The 15,380-nt window shown below is 41.0% G+C and overlaps 1 protein-coding gene across 4 annotated transcripts in view; it reads left to right on the top strand.

Moving 5' to 3' along the window:
- Positions 1 to 15,380, top strand: part of ATXN1 (ataxin 1) — a 379,017-nt gene that overhangs the window by 143,936 nt on the left and 219,701 nt on the right. For all 4 annotated transcript variants that reach the window (XM_073678801.1, XM_073678804.1, XM_073678803.1 and 1 more), the window contains exon 3: positions 5,327 to 5,397. The gene's annotated coding sequence lies outside the window, so the exon portion shown is untranslated. The remainder of the gene's footprint in view (positions 1 to 5,326; positions 5,398 to 15,380) is intronic.

The following is a 15,380-nucleotide window of genomic DNA, read 5'->3' as shown; positions in this document are numbered from 1 at the left end:
AAAAATGACTTATCAAAGCTGTTCAATTTTAATCTATAAATGACGAATGATCTGTAATGTCCATGGCTGATGTGTGAAAATCATGTTGCTATAAATATCAGGAAGCGGAGTGTAGAGGTCATCTGAGTGACAGGAATAAGTGCAAAACGTGAATGCGGTATCTAAACCTGACCTGCGTCCTGTGATACTCAAAATCCAGAAATGCAGTGAAATCATCTAGCATCCTTTTAGTCCAATAAACACAGAGGGGTTGTCCAGTAAGGATAAGTCGTTATCACCAATCCATGGTGAAAAATCCAAGTGCAGCGCTCAGCAGCCACATAGGGAATGAATGTAGCGGTGATCAGGCATGTGCACTCCTCCTCCATGGGGGAATAGAATTGTCCCTTTGGAGTTAAAACATCTCCATTCTGTCAGTTGGTTCATGCCCCAGCACTCAGACCCCCACCGATCTACCAATCTATAAATTATTACCTGTGGATAGGTGATAACTTATCTTCACTGGAGCACCCCTTTAACTTGTTGTTGTAAATATTCGCTTACCTCTTGGTCTATAGTCAAGTGAAGGTCTGCTCTAAACACCGATAGTAAAGATGTTGGTTTTATTAACCTTTCGCAAACATTTTTTAGGTCTATTTACATCAAAACTTATTATTTATTATGCTTTGCTTATTTAGTGCTATAATATTCTGCAGCACTTTACAGACATTATTGTCACTGTCCCCATTGGGGCTTAAAATCTAAGTTCCCTATGGCTGCGTGCCCACTATGCATTTTTCAAGCGTTTTTGTGGCGGAATTTCCGCGGCGAAAAAGCTTAAAAAACTCTTGGTAATACGTGCCCCATGGTCCCCAATGATAATCCGCATGTGCTGTGCACATGCGGTGGAAATTTCCGCTGTGGTTTATCATTGCGGAAAAATACGCAGCATGTCCATTAATTTTGCAGACACGCAGCGTAATTGCTGCCATTGACTTGCATTGAAATGCTTAATATCGGTGTCAGCACATTTGCACACACGGATATTATGCCATTCTATGTGACAATGGTACCCGGGTCTGGAGAAGAGGAGACTCTCCTCCAGACCCAAATACCATAGAACCTGTTAAAAAAAAGAATTTAAAATAAAAAATAAACATTATACTTACCTTCTGATGGCCCCTGGTCTCCTCAGCGATGCATCCGGTCTGTTGTATGGGTCACGGTGGTGTGAGGACCTGCCATGACGTCATTTAGTCATGTGACAGGTCACGAGACCGCTGACCTGTCATCGCAGGTCCTTTCACACCACCGCGACCCATACAACATACCAGACGGAGCGGAGAAAATACCGGGGGCCATCGGAAGGTAAGTATAATCTTTATTTTTTATTTTTTACCATTTTTATTCTTTTTTTTTAACTATTACTTGGTCACACTATATAAATCCATACCGGTTGCATGGATTTACAGTATATAGTGTGACCAAGTTGTCAAGGACTTTTCCAAGTTTTGCTAAAATCGCTTGGAAAAGCGCTTGATAACCCGCATACAGAAATGCATGCAAAGACGCTTGACAAACGCTTCTACCTGGCAGGAAAAACGCATGTAAAATCCGCATGCGTTTTTCCTGCCAGGGAGAAGCGGAAAAAATATGCAACATTTCTGCATCGTGGGCACATAGCCTAACAGTATGTGTTTGGAGTGTGGGAGGAAACCGAAGAACCCGGAGGAAACCCACGCAAACACGGGGAGAACATAGAAACTTCTTGCAGATGTTGTCCTTGGTGGGATTTGAACCCAGGACCCCAGCACTGCAAGGCTGCAGTGCTAAAGTATTATTACTTGTTAGTGGAATAAAACAGGACAGGCAGACACTTAAATACTTCAATCCAGAACTCACAATTATGTGAACCGGATGCAAATCTCATTCAGACCTCAGCTGAGTTACCAATACCCAATATCTAAACTCATTCACACTCCAAACCAGACCCCTAAAAGTAATTCAGTCCCTAGACCAGATTCAGATGCCAGACCAGATCCCTAGAAGGAAGTTTCTTAAAATAATTTAGTCCCAGACCAGATCTCTAAAATAATTCAGTTCCCGACTAGATGCATAAATGTATCCAGACCCCAGACCCGCAGTGAAGTCAAATCAGACCCCAGACCAGATCACTAAAATTATCCTGACTCCAAACAGGGTCCCACATATGATTTTGGAAACTTACATTTCCCATAACATAACAATTACTGATCACCTTTCTTTACAAATCTGCATTGTGTCCTTCCTCTGTTTTTCCTTTTAGAAATGTAAGAATAAATGAACATTACCATTCCCTTTGTCTATACGAAGAAACGCAGCGCTCCATTATAATGTAGATATCACCCATGCAGAAACATAAACTTTGTCAGGCTGGGTAAAGACAAGTCGTTTTGATATTTGGAACTGAAACCAGGAACCCAGTTATCAATTATCAGTTTATTTATATATTTACAGGAGGAATCAGAGAGGAATAGTACAATGTACATTTACGTATATATGAAAAGATGCTCCAGCAATGGTATTTTATAGGGAACACAAGTATTTATGAAAACAGCCATGTCAGGAATGACGGCAGATTCTTTTGTAAGCTTGTACATGCTTGCTGTACAATAGTAATATGCATATTGATATTTAGCCAACCAGACCTGAATTGTGACCATTGTTATGAGACATGAGACATTTCTACTGTTTGCTACATACAGTATATGTAGGAAAAACACCCACTTATTATAATGTGACCACTGGACAGACTTCAAAACCTTCATGACTGAATGCAAAACTAAGTAGGATGGGTGTTCTCTTTTTTAGTCATCATGATGCTCATTATGTTTTCATGTTCATGTTTATTTTCACTCAAAGCATGTTACTAGAGTCCTTTATAGAGTCCAACATCAGGGTCTGACCTCACAAATACCATTCGAGATGGGCAGAAATTTCCTCAAACACCCTCCAATATTTAAATATATAAGGTGAGGTCAGACACTGATGTTGGATGATAGGATCACAATGTATGACTGATGGATGAGAGGGCCACAATGTATGACTCTAATGGATGAGAGGGCTTGGCTCACAATCTCTAATAAATTGTTCAATGAGGTTGAGGTCAGGGTTCTATGCGGACAGTCATGTTCTTCCATACCAAACTCACCCAACCATGCCAGCATGGACCTGTGCAGCGGAATTACATCACATCTGAAGCTTGGCATTGTGGTTGATGAAGTACTGGGGTACAGTTATTGTGCTCATTTTAGTGCAAAAGGAGATTTGTAAGTGCAGTTATTGAGTTGACTTTTATACACTTTGCGCCTCTGCACTTGGTGACCTCGTTTTGTTACTTTAAGTAGTCTGCCACTTCATGACTGTGTTCCTGTGGTTCCTAAACGCTTCTACCTTCAATTAATATCACTCACAGTTGATCATGGTGTGGCGCCCCTGAGGGTTCGACCGCCACAGGGATGCTGCACTTCTCTAATGGAGTGTAGTGTTCCTCCTCTGAGGTAAGAACAGTGTGATGGTCAGGACTCCACCTCCACATCTAACACCACACTTTCTCCACCAGAGGGGGCTAGAATGCACTAGGTGCTGCCCTCCTGGTTACAGGGAGACTGGGGAACCAAGAGTTAGGGGAACCATTTAGTGGGTGAGGGTGGAGGACTCACATTTTAGTGACACTTAAAATTTCATATTTAATAAAAAGCCATTTTTGGTTATAAGTCTTTTGATGGGTCTTTGAACTGAGAATTACTGTGATCTCCCACCCTGAACGTGGATCCTGTGTGGACCTTCAGCGGATGGAGACACGGCCCTCGTACCTTGGCCTTGGGTCGAGGGGAAGGTTGTAGACAAGGAATGTCTTAACCCGGTCTAGGACCACGACCAAGAAGGCCCGGAGCTTAAGAGTGTAGCTCCACAGCAAATGGACCCCAGGGAGGATGCAGACGGAGCGGTATACGCCACCTGTCCTTACCACCTGATATATTCAAAGGGAGTCCGGCTGCAAGAGGGGTACCGGCCCCCGACACCCGACCTTGCTACTCCATGTCCTGGTCGGGGAAGCCAGGTAGGCCCTGAGGATCCTACCGGGTATCAGAAGGAGCGGACCTGCCACCCGTGCACTTTTTCTGAGAGGAGTTCAGAGGGAGACCCGGCCTATCTACACACACAGACAGGAAAGCACTCGGTCTGTAGTTTAGGAACTCTCCGGTGCGGGGTCCTGATTTAACACTGGACTTACTCGGAGGTTGTCGGACCCCCTTCGTCTCTGGTGACCGCAGAACTCCGCGAGGAGCAGGGAGTCGCCTTCATTCTGCCATCTCTAATGTGAGTAAAGCCTTGGAAGTTCACCCCTATAGCCTCCGGACTCTTTATTCTGCGCTACACCGCATTACGCAGCACCCGGTCTCCTCTACTACTACCCCCTCCATCCTGTCTCTCTGCCCTGAGGCCTTGCTCCGCCTGTGGGGAGTAGTAACAACGACGGCCGCCATACCACCATGCCTCAGCGGACTGCAGCGGCGCTGGTGGCCTCTCACCAGGTGCCACAGGTGGTGTAGTCGTAACCAGCCACTCAACCCGGATAAGCCCGTACCATCCTTTTTAAATTGTGACGGCCCTGGGCACGGAGCGGGTCCGGGCCCCGGCTGCACCCCATCTCTCCATCACAGGACCTGACTCCGAGTCCCCCATCTCCCAGGGTAAACAAGGGGCTTCCGAGAAGAGGCGTCACAATGGGATATATAGGGGGAAGAAACTGACTTGTTAGCACAGTTTCATCGTATTACAGCGCCATTGTCAAATTCAATGAGTTTTTTAGAGCAAGCCATTTTGTGCCAAATGTTAGTAAAGGCAGATTACATGACTAGGGGCTGGATTTTGTACACTTGTGGCAATGGGACTGAATGAAAAATCTGAATTCAGTGATTAAAAGGTGTTTCCCCATAGCTTTGTTCATTACTGTATATTTGGAAGAAAAGCCAAGGAGTGTCAGAAATACTGTATTAGTAACTTCATATGCTGAATTCAACTATCTATGAAAAATGCCAGTGGTCTATTAGTTGGTATAATGCTTTACACAGCTTGGGCCCTTGGTCTAACTCCAAGCAATTCAGTCACACAATAAACAGAAGGTCTATTTATACCCATCTATGAAACTTCAGTCTTGAGCCCTTCGGAATCATCTTTGTTGGGTTCTCCTAGGATGGTTTGTCTTCTTTTGTCATATTTTTATGCATTGCATATGAAAGCTTGATTTGTATAACTTGTATGCTCAAGCAACTAAAGCCAAGGTTTATTTCATGTTTTACAGTCTTGTGACAATGGTGGTAGACAAGCCTCGTAAATTACATATTCACAGTGATGCCAAGAATACAGAGACTGGTAAGTGTAATCCTCTGGAATATTTTCAGGTGCATATTGTTTGTTGCCAAATGATCTGACCATATTTTAGGCAACCGGGAAATCTAAGATCTAAGAGAGCAGACTATATTCTCAAATTTTATAGTCACTGGCTGACTATAGTCGTCTGGATCTTTTGATTCAACAGTGGTATTTTTATTGAAATTGCATTTTGTGAGTGTAAGAGAAAGCCCTATATTATAGTAATAAACAGCTCACTTCATCTTTGAGATATACTTTTATTGTCACAGATGATTATTAAATTTTAAAGTTTTAGTCTATAGAAAAGCTAAGTAAAGTTACCAGTACTTAGCTCATTTTTGTATACTGATGTGAAATGGGCTCTATAGAATTCAATACAGTTGTGGCTGTTGGACCATGACACATACTACTCACCAAACAGGTTGGTCCAATAATGTCTATGAGCACATAGTTGGGAGATTCTGAATGTGCACCATAACTGGTTGTAAAGTGAGCCTGGGTAATACAAAATAAGTGAAGCAAAGTATTTGAAAAGCTTTGCAACACTTAAAACCTGACAACACCTAATTGTCTTCATGTTAACCAAGTCCATGTGTAATGTGAGAGTGTCAGCAGTGCAGAGGTTATTCTACACACTAGGCTATGCTTTTTATGTTTCTGTACCTTTATTCTTTTATCTTTATTTTATCATTACACTGACATTCCATTGTCATGAAACATTGAAAAACACAAAGCTGGAACACCCTGAATATGAATGTATTGTCGGCCTAAGTGTGCTTTTTAGATGGTTATAATAACACTTACATATGTATGTATGCCATCCTTTGCGTTGAACGTGTGGATTATGCTGCAATTTTCAGCTTTTACAATATCATTAGCTATTACAGTGTTACTCTTACACATCTTCAGTGTTTTCTTTACCTTTTTAGCAAAACTAAGAATGAGAGTTATTTAAAAAATGGCTGTCCAATCTGTGCGGCATTTCTTCAGGTCCCCTAGATCAAAGATGATCCTGAGTGGGTCCTGCCATTAGGTGTTAATGCTCACCATTTCTTTCAATGTTATAAATATACATCCATGGTTATCCAGAGCGAGAGTTAGGTGAGCCAATCATCAAGTCATTATCTCTGCAAGTACACAGGGACGCAAAGAGTAAGAGCAGCTACAGGAGTAGTTAATGAAAAGTTTCTGAATACGCTGAAGTATTTTAAGACACGTAGATAAATGGTGATAAGAGAGTAATGAATGAATGGATTTTATAAGTCTCTGTGAAAGCGTGGGGTCTCTTAAAATTAGGAATGGTAAAAGTTTGCTAAATAGGAAAAAGGTGAAGCATGAGAAAGATCTAGGCAAGACAGCTGTTTATCATTAGAAGATAGGCACAAGCCGCAGGTAAAGACAATGAAGGAAACCACAAAGTGTCCTAGCCTAAACCTTATGGACTTTTTATTGAGTTAAGAATGTGTCACTGAATAATTGCGTAGAGGTTTAAATGGCAACGACCTCAGTAGGTTGATGAATGTTAGCAGGACACATAGGAAATTCTTTAATCCTATTGTAGCATAGCAGTAGTATATTCAATCTGAAGCTGCTAGTTAAGAGACTTGGAGGGAAATTTCACTTTTTGTCCCTCTTATCAGCCTTTCAGCCTTGTTCTTTGACCCCTATTTCCAGTGTCATAGGTTATTTAGATACTGAGTGTGAGAGCTAATGTGGCATAGTTACAGTACTACTATATACCATCATGCTTTAACAAGCACTGTTCATAGCTTTTCAATTGACTTGGCTCTGGAAACACTTAAATCCATTATGTTTTTCTTTATACCCTTATGGAAAATAAATATTCCCATCTGATTCAAAGAATTGATTAGAACAATTTCCTAAGCTAAACATAGGCTATGTATATTTAAAAATTGATTTTGAAGCAATTAAATATAATATAACATGGGCACAAGAAAAGTAACTTGTTTTTAGACAGGTCTAAAAATTATATATTCGAAAGGTATGTCCCTGTCCGTATGCCTTTTATAAATGTTACAGAGGGAGATCCCTCTCTCTGGACTGCCTCTTTATGTGCCAAAACTTAGACCTGTCATGTCCATTTATTGTATATACAGCTGATTATTAATTTGAATGTCCGACATATCATGCAACAATTCTTAGTGCTCCTGAACATTGCCTTTTGGGCGATAATTCCTGATTGTTGGACATGTAGCAAGCTAAACCTTGGGCTAATTATTTTTTTTGCAAAAAGAGAGACGGACAGTTCACCATAAATGATGCACCTGGATATGACACAGTCAACGCAGAGCGGGTCAGGGTAAATTGTAGGAAAAAAAGGAAAAAATCTCCAGCGTTGAAAGCAAGATGATTGTAAGTAAAACTTTGCCTTCATTTCTTCAATTAAAAAGCTTGTATACCACAGAGAACTGGTTAAACCGATTAATGCTTAACCGCCAAAATGCGTTGGTTTAACCAGTTCTCTGTGGGGTACAAGCTATGATGCTTTTTAATTGAAGAAATAAAGGCAATGTTTTATTTACATTCATCTTGTTTTCAACTCTGGAGATTTTTTCCTTTTCTTCCTGCAATTATTTTTTATGGGACAAACCCTTTTATCCATTACTTCACAGATGATGCTTACTAATCTATGAAGTAATTCCTGTGGATGGCTTCCATGGAAATCTGAGCGAACCTAAAACACACCACCTGTTTTAGTGGTTCATGCTGGTACTCGGTCTGCAGCTTCAAATTCTATGAATGGGAGAATTTCTGTTTAATAATTCATTGAGTTCTAAGGTATTGTCATAAAGAGTAGCAGTGATACAGTTGCAAAGATGTCAAAATATTAGTCCTGCAAGTATAAAAAGTCTATAGCTGGGATGGGGAACCTTTTTTTCTGCCAAGAGCCATATAGATATGTAAACCATCATTCGCAGGCTGTACAGAATTATCAACTTAACAATTATCCTGGTCAAACAATTAACTTACCACTAATGTGATGGCAGGAACTGCTTCTCTTTGGTGCGGCTGTGATATTAGGTGGCATTGATGATGTTGCTACTTGTAACTGCTTTTCCAGTTTACATTTGTTGGTCTAGAGTGCAGTCGACTCTTTGCGATGACAATTTTTGTAAAGAATGGCTTGCAGCAGTAAGTTGTTCCAAACACTGATGTATATTACACTGCAGGTCTCCTCACAGTGGAAAATTCATCACTGCTCATGGTTCATTTAAAGAACTCAAGCAGTTCGAGGTCTACAGCAGAGGTCCCCAACCTTTTTTGCACCAGGGACCGGCTTTAAGCAAGACCAGTTTTCCATGGCCCGGTGGGGGTGGGGGCGGGGCTTTGGTCATATGGGGGTGGGGTTATGGAGGGGTGGAGCTGTATGGGGAGGATGCTGGCGGGACCTCGGTGTACAGCGCTGCTAAGTAGCAGCATTGTACATTGAGCGTCAGTGTATACAGCGCTGCTGCTTAGCAGCGCTACACACTGAACACCGGTACCGGGAGCCGCGTCACTGAAGCCAGTCTGCTGCCCCAGCACGCCCCACATAACATGTTCTGCCGGGGGCGTGTCAGTGAGGAGAGCCTGCCGCCCCACCCCGTCAGGAACACACCATGCTGTGCAGGAGGGCCGCGTCACTAAGACCCGCCCGACGCCCCACCCCGTCCTGCATAATGTTCTCTGCCGGGAGCTGCGAGCTGTCACGGCTATGGCAGAAAACATTATAAATCCACACAGAGCGAGCTCTGACCAGGCGCAGGGCCGCGGAGCTAGCTGTCAGCGGCGCCGCGGACTGGCTGAAAAACCCCAACGGCCCGGTCCTGGTCCGCGGACCGGCGGTTGGGGACCTCTGGTCTACAGTATACATCACACAGGAGACTCTGAGACTGCTGTGTACATCACATAGGAGACACTGAGATTGCAGTATACATCACATAGGATACACTGGGACTACTGTATACATCCCATAGAATACACTGGGACTGCTGTGTATACATCACATATGAAACACTGTGACTGGTGTATATACATGACATCGGAGACACAGAGACTGCTGTATACATCACATAGGATACACTGGGACTGCTGTATATACATCACATAGTAAACACTAGGGCTGGTATATATACATCACATAGGAAATGCTGGGGCCGGTGAATATACACTACCGTTCAAAAGTTTGGGATCACCCAGACAATTTTGTGTTTTCCATGAAAACTCATACTTTTATTTATCAAATGAGTTGCAAAATGAATAGAAAATATAGTCCAGACATTGACAAGGTTAGAAATAATGATTTTTATTAGAAAGAATAATTTTTTCCTCCAAACTTTGCTTTCGTCAAAGAATGCTCCCTTTGCAGCTATTACAGCATTGCAGACCTTTGGCATTCTAGCTGTTAATTTGCTGAGGTAATCTTGAGAAATTTCATCCCATGCTTCCTGAAGCCCCTCCACAAGTTGGATTGACTTGATGGGCACTTTTTGCTTACCATACGGTCAAGCTGCTCCCACAACAGCTCAATGGGGTTGAGATCTGGTGACTGCGCTGGACACTCCATTACAGATAGAATACCAGCTGCCTGCTTCTTCCCTAAATAGTTCTTGCATAATTTGGAGGTGTGCTTTGGGTCATTGTCCTGTTGTAGGATGAAATTGGCTCCAATCAAGCGCTGTCCACAGGGTATGGCATGGCATTGCAAAATGGAGTGATAGCCTTCCTTATTCAAAATCCCATTTACCTTGTACAGATCTCCCACTTTACCAGCACCAAAGCAACCGCAGACCATCACATTACCTCCACCATGCTTGACAGATGAAGTCAGGCACTCTTCCAGCATCTTTTCAGTTGTTCTGCATCTCACAAATGTTCTTCTGTGTGATCCAAACACCTCAAACTTTCATTCGTCTGTCCATAAAACTTTTTTCCAATCTTCCTCTGTCCAATGTCTGTGTTCTTTTGCCCATATTAATCTTTTCCTTTTATTAGCCAGTCTCAGATATGGCTTTTTCTTTGCCACTTTGCCCTGAAGGCCAGCATCCCAGAGTCGCCTCTTCACTGTAGACGTTGACCCTGGCGTTTTGCGTGTACTATTAAATGAAGCTGCCAGTTGAGGAGCTGTGAGGCATCGATTTCTCAAACTAGAGACTCTAATGTCCTTGTCTTGTTGTTCAGTTGTGCAGCGGGGCCTCCCACTTCTCTTTCTACTCTGGTTAGAGCCTGTTTGTGCTCTCCTCTGAATGGAATAGTACACACCGTTGTAGGAAATCTTCAGTTTCTTGGCAATCTCTCGCATGGAATAGCCTTCATTTCTAAAAACAAGAATAGACTGTCAAGTTTCACATGAAAGTTATCTTTTTCTGGCCATTTTGAGAGTTTCATAGAACAAACAAATGTAATGCTCCAGATTCTCAACTAGCTCAAAGGAAGGTCAATTTTATAGCTTCTCAAATCAGCCAAACCGTTTTCAGCTGGGCTAACATAATTGTGCAAGGGTTTTCTAGGGTTTTCTAAACATCCATTAGCCTTCTTACACAGTTAGCAAACACAATGTACCATTAAAACACTGGAGTGGTGGTTGTTGGAAATGGGCCTCTATACACCTATGTAGATATTGCAATAAAAACAAGACATTTGCAGCTAGAATAGTCATTTACCACATTAACAATGTATAGAGTGTATTTCTGATTCATTTAATGTTATTAGCTTCATTGAAAAAAAATGTGCTTTTCTTTCAAAAATAATGAAATTTCTAAATGACCCCAAACTTTTGAACGGTAGTGTACATCACATAGGAGACACAGAGATTGCTCTATATATATCAGAAAGGATACTGCTATATTACATAGGAGACACTGCAACAGCTAACATCATAATTAGGAAAGGGACAGGAGCACAATGTGTGCTAACTCCGCCCACAAACGATGACAAGACCAGCGTGAGTACGTAATTTTTCGTTGCATGCACAGTGGCATTTAGAAGTGCACACTGCATGCACATGCTCATTCACAGTCTAAGATAGATTTAAAGGGTTGGCAGCAGGCAAAATGGGACCAGCGACCCAAGCACTGCAGTCTTCCTGGGGATTGGAAGAAATAATATCATGGGCCATAAACAGTCCTCGAATCGGAGGTTCCCCACCCCTGGTTTATACGAACAACTCTCATAAGCACACATACTTGTCAGAGAAAAAATAAAATGAGATATGCTTTTTATGAATTTTAAATTGATTAAAGGAGTTTTTCCACCCCTGCTTATTTTATTAGACGATACATGCAACATGGCCTAATAAACTAATAATAAATTCATACCCACCAACCAATCCCCCCTGCTACATATCTCCTATCACTGCCCAAGATCCCTACTGGTCTCTTTGGTTTCCCTTCTGGCTACTTATTTTGACGGATGTGTCCGCACTGTGACTAGTGATTGGCAGAAGAGGTCACGTACTTGTTCTAGCCATAAGAGACCAGTGAGGAATAGAAGAGACTCTAGGAGAGGAACGATAGGGGATCAATGAGTGACTATGCTAGTTTTTTACATTTTATTTTTAGCTTTTTAAATCATGAGTTATAAAACCCTTTTAGGTATCTAAAATACATGCAATGCAGTGGGCCAATGTTTTTAAAAAAATATCTTTTCTCACCCTCCGCTATCTAAATATTTTAGTTACAATTAAATCCTGGAAGCTTTCAGCCCTGAAATTTGTAATAGTGTGAATGCATCTCTGTGCTAGGATACAGGCTGTAACGCAGGATCAGTAGACGACAAGTAATGTATATTTTTCTGCAGATCATCTCTATCTAACTGTAAAATGTGGGTCAAAAGTGACATTACCTTTTAAATGATGTAGTGACAATACATTGTTCCAATCTTTATTCTAATTGGAAAAAGAACAAATTTCCTCTGCGACTTGTGTATCCACAAAGATTTTACTTTTGGAGAAAACAGTTTGTTATAGATCACTGTGGATCACTGTGGATTTTAGGATTTAGACTAGCGGAAACAATATTTCCTTCTCTCTCTGGCAAAGAGCTGATGTTCACAGTAGATAAAAATATATTATGCACTAATTAAATGTACTGTTCTTGTCAGATTTCATCCTTATTGCATGACTTCAAGTGCATCTGCTCAAAAACAGGTTGTTCAGCTCCGAGTTGTTCAGTGTGTATATTTTTTATATTTATCATTTGACAATGACTTAGAGAGGCTAGATATAGCTATACTTGTTGATATAGTAAGGAGTTACAATTTTGATATTATGTTATGTAGCTCTAAATGCACAAAGATACTTTTTTGCTCGGGTAGGTGCACACAGAGTCTTTTTGCTGAGTTTTTGGAGCTGAAACTGAGCAGATCTTTGAGTTCTGGAGGAAGATTTGGCGAGATTCCGCTCACCTTCCAAAAACTCCTAAAAATACTCTGAACACATGGCATTAAGAGAGTTTTCGCATGATGAAATCTGACTTCATAAGGCAACCTTTTAACACTATGTGCACAGTATTTGCAGCAGATCTTTTTGCAGCATAATCCAGAGTGTTGGAAGGAAAAACGCCGCTTAAAATATGTAGGTTTTTCACATCCCTTTGACTTGTTTTTCAGACTTTTTTATGTGTTTTTACATGTTTTTTTTACCCGAATGGGTGAAAAATGCTACAGTAACGCTGAAAGACTTGAGATGTAGCAGATTTGAAAAAGCATAGTTGGATGGTTCAAATCTGCAAGGAAAAAATAAGCAGCATCTGCATGAGATTTCAGAAATACTGGTACTATAATTTGTTACATTTTTTTTGTACGCCAAACACGCATAGAAAAAATGCGGCAAAAAAACCCAATGTGTGAACAAGCCCTAAAAGTTTTCTGAAAGATTGAGAATTACCATTCGATATACAGTACAGCCATTCACAACCTACTGTTTTTATTCCCTCCTGGTAAATGAGTAATATGTGAGTAACCTACTCTCCATAATTTCTATTGCTAACATGGCAGGAAAAGTCATAAGAGGCTGTGTCCCATGTTCACTAGTCTTTTTCAGTAGTACTCACTTTTGTCAATGAGGTAGTTCTTCAAGTTTTATCATATTGTATTGTATCTTCTGTGTTAAAGCTTATCCCCCATTCAAGTGAATATTAGGCACAACTCAAAGACCCAATGGATTAGCCCAGTAGAGTATCTTTGGGTTATCACAAAGCTCTGTCATCACTAGTCATTATACATACAAATAGCTGGGTCTTTAGTGCCACCTGCAGAAACGCCGTTCTCTTCCTCCGTAAAGTGGCTTTTTGCATATATTTCCCAAGGGAGCATTGCATGGCCTATAAGTCTCCCGATGCCAACTTAGCACTTTCCACAAAGAGAAACTTTACCCCTTATACCACAAGTTATTGCACAGTGAATAATGTCATTGAGCTAGCCCAATTTATTGTGACTATGATTGACTATTATATGTTATATCTTTCTGACTTAGTTTGCATAAACCTGTCTACAGACCATTGTCTGGGATTGCAAACCACATTTTATGCGTAGCGGTAGTGATATTTTATGTGACCTGGTAGTTTTAAGCTAGTGTAACATATAGTCATAGTTCTAGGCTCTGCATGGAAATAGTCGTGAAGAGTGTAGATAAAGTTGAGGTTTGGCTTTTAGATATTTCTACGAACAGAGAAATGTCAATTTCTCGGGGTGTACACAAAAGCCCCACTGTCCTACTGTTATGCGTGAGAGTGCAGTCTTCATTATTAAAGTTTCTTTCATTTTCTTCGTTCACTGATGGAAAAAAGACACAAAACCCCAAAAGCAAACGGAGTTACTAGAATGTTATGTTGATCTTGAAGTTTAAAGGTGTCAAATTTATGAACCAAAAGCACTGACACTATATATGGTACATATTGGCCTTCAAATAGTATGTTTCCGTATGCTACATTTTCTGTACGCTACATCCTCAGGACAATCATCTACTTCTAATGGTCTTTAGGCCGCCATACTCACTAGATAAAAGTCAGCCAAATGGGATAGGGGCCCCCCAACTTTCCCTCCATATGATGTTGTGGGAGAGAAGGATCCGGCCTGTTCAATTTTCACAATGGATCCTTTTGTTCATAGTGGAGATAAGCCACTGACAAAGGAGTCTGGCAGTGGCTCTCTCTTAGCGAACACAGCATCGTTCCTCTCGGAAAAGGGGGAGAGAGCTATCGGGCGAACATTCAAGCAGCTTTATTATATGTTTTCTACTCTACATCAAGAAATGCACTCAGTATATGGCCAGTAAAATGTAGATCTGGTGCTGGTATTGTGGTTGGGGAGGGAAAGACTTGGTGATGTGAACATGATGAGTAGCAGATGACCACAGCCATTTATGTGATGGACAAGTTTCTCTCTGGTTCCCACACTGTTATTATATAGGAGGAAATACTATGCAGACAAATTGAAGAGGCTACACTAATAGCATTTTCACATTTTTGGCCCTATGTATAAGCTAAAAGCTGACTGCATACTATGAATGCTTTGAACCCAATACTAAAATGGTATGCACTTCAGTAGTTGATGGAGGCAAACAGAATTTTAACATTTACTTGATGCATATGAAACTGTATGTAAAAATCAAAGCAATGGGCTCCTTTAAAGTGCATAATAACATAACAAATATAAAGAAAGAACTATCCTCTACTGAAACTACTGTAATTCCCAGGTATACTTTGTGTAATGGAATAGATACTTAAAGCCTTCATATTTTGGAGGACCCCTACACCACTAACCATAAACCCACATATATAGAGGTGAAATGACATCACTCATGATTTATGGGATAAATAAAGTCTGGTATCACCTATTCAGATTACTAAAAATGTATTAATTGAGTGAATGCGCTATTCTTGTGTTATATGAAGTGTCAACAATTCAGTATTTTAGCTTTCCCTAGCTCTTTTGGACATCATGTCTGCCAGGTATTATACCAGCTGATGGTGCCTGTCAAGGGT

Source organism: Phyllobates terribilis, unplaced genomic scaffold (genome assembly GCF_046119375.1).
Source record: "Phyllobates terribilis strain yellow unplaced genomic scaffold, ASM4611937v1 Scaffold_4__5_contigs__length_816908805, whole genome shotgun sequence".
Classification (NCBI taxonomy): Eukaryota; Metazoa; Chordata; class Amphibia; order Anura; family Dendrobatidae; genus Phyllobates; species Phyllobates terribilis.
Note: the sequence above shows the minus strand (reverse complement) of the source record. Positions and strands in the feature narration are given on the sequence as shown.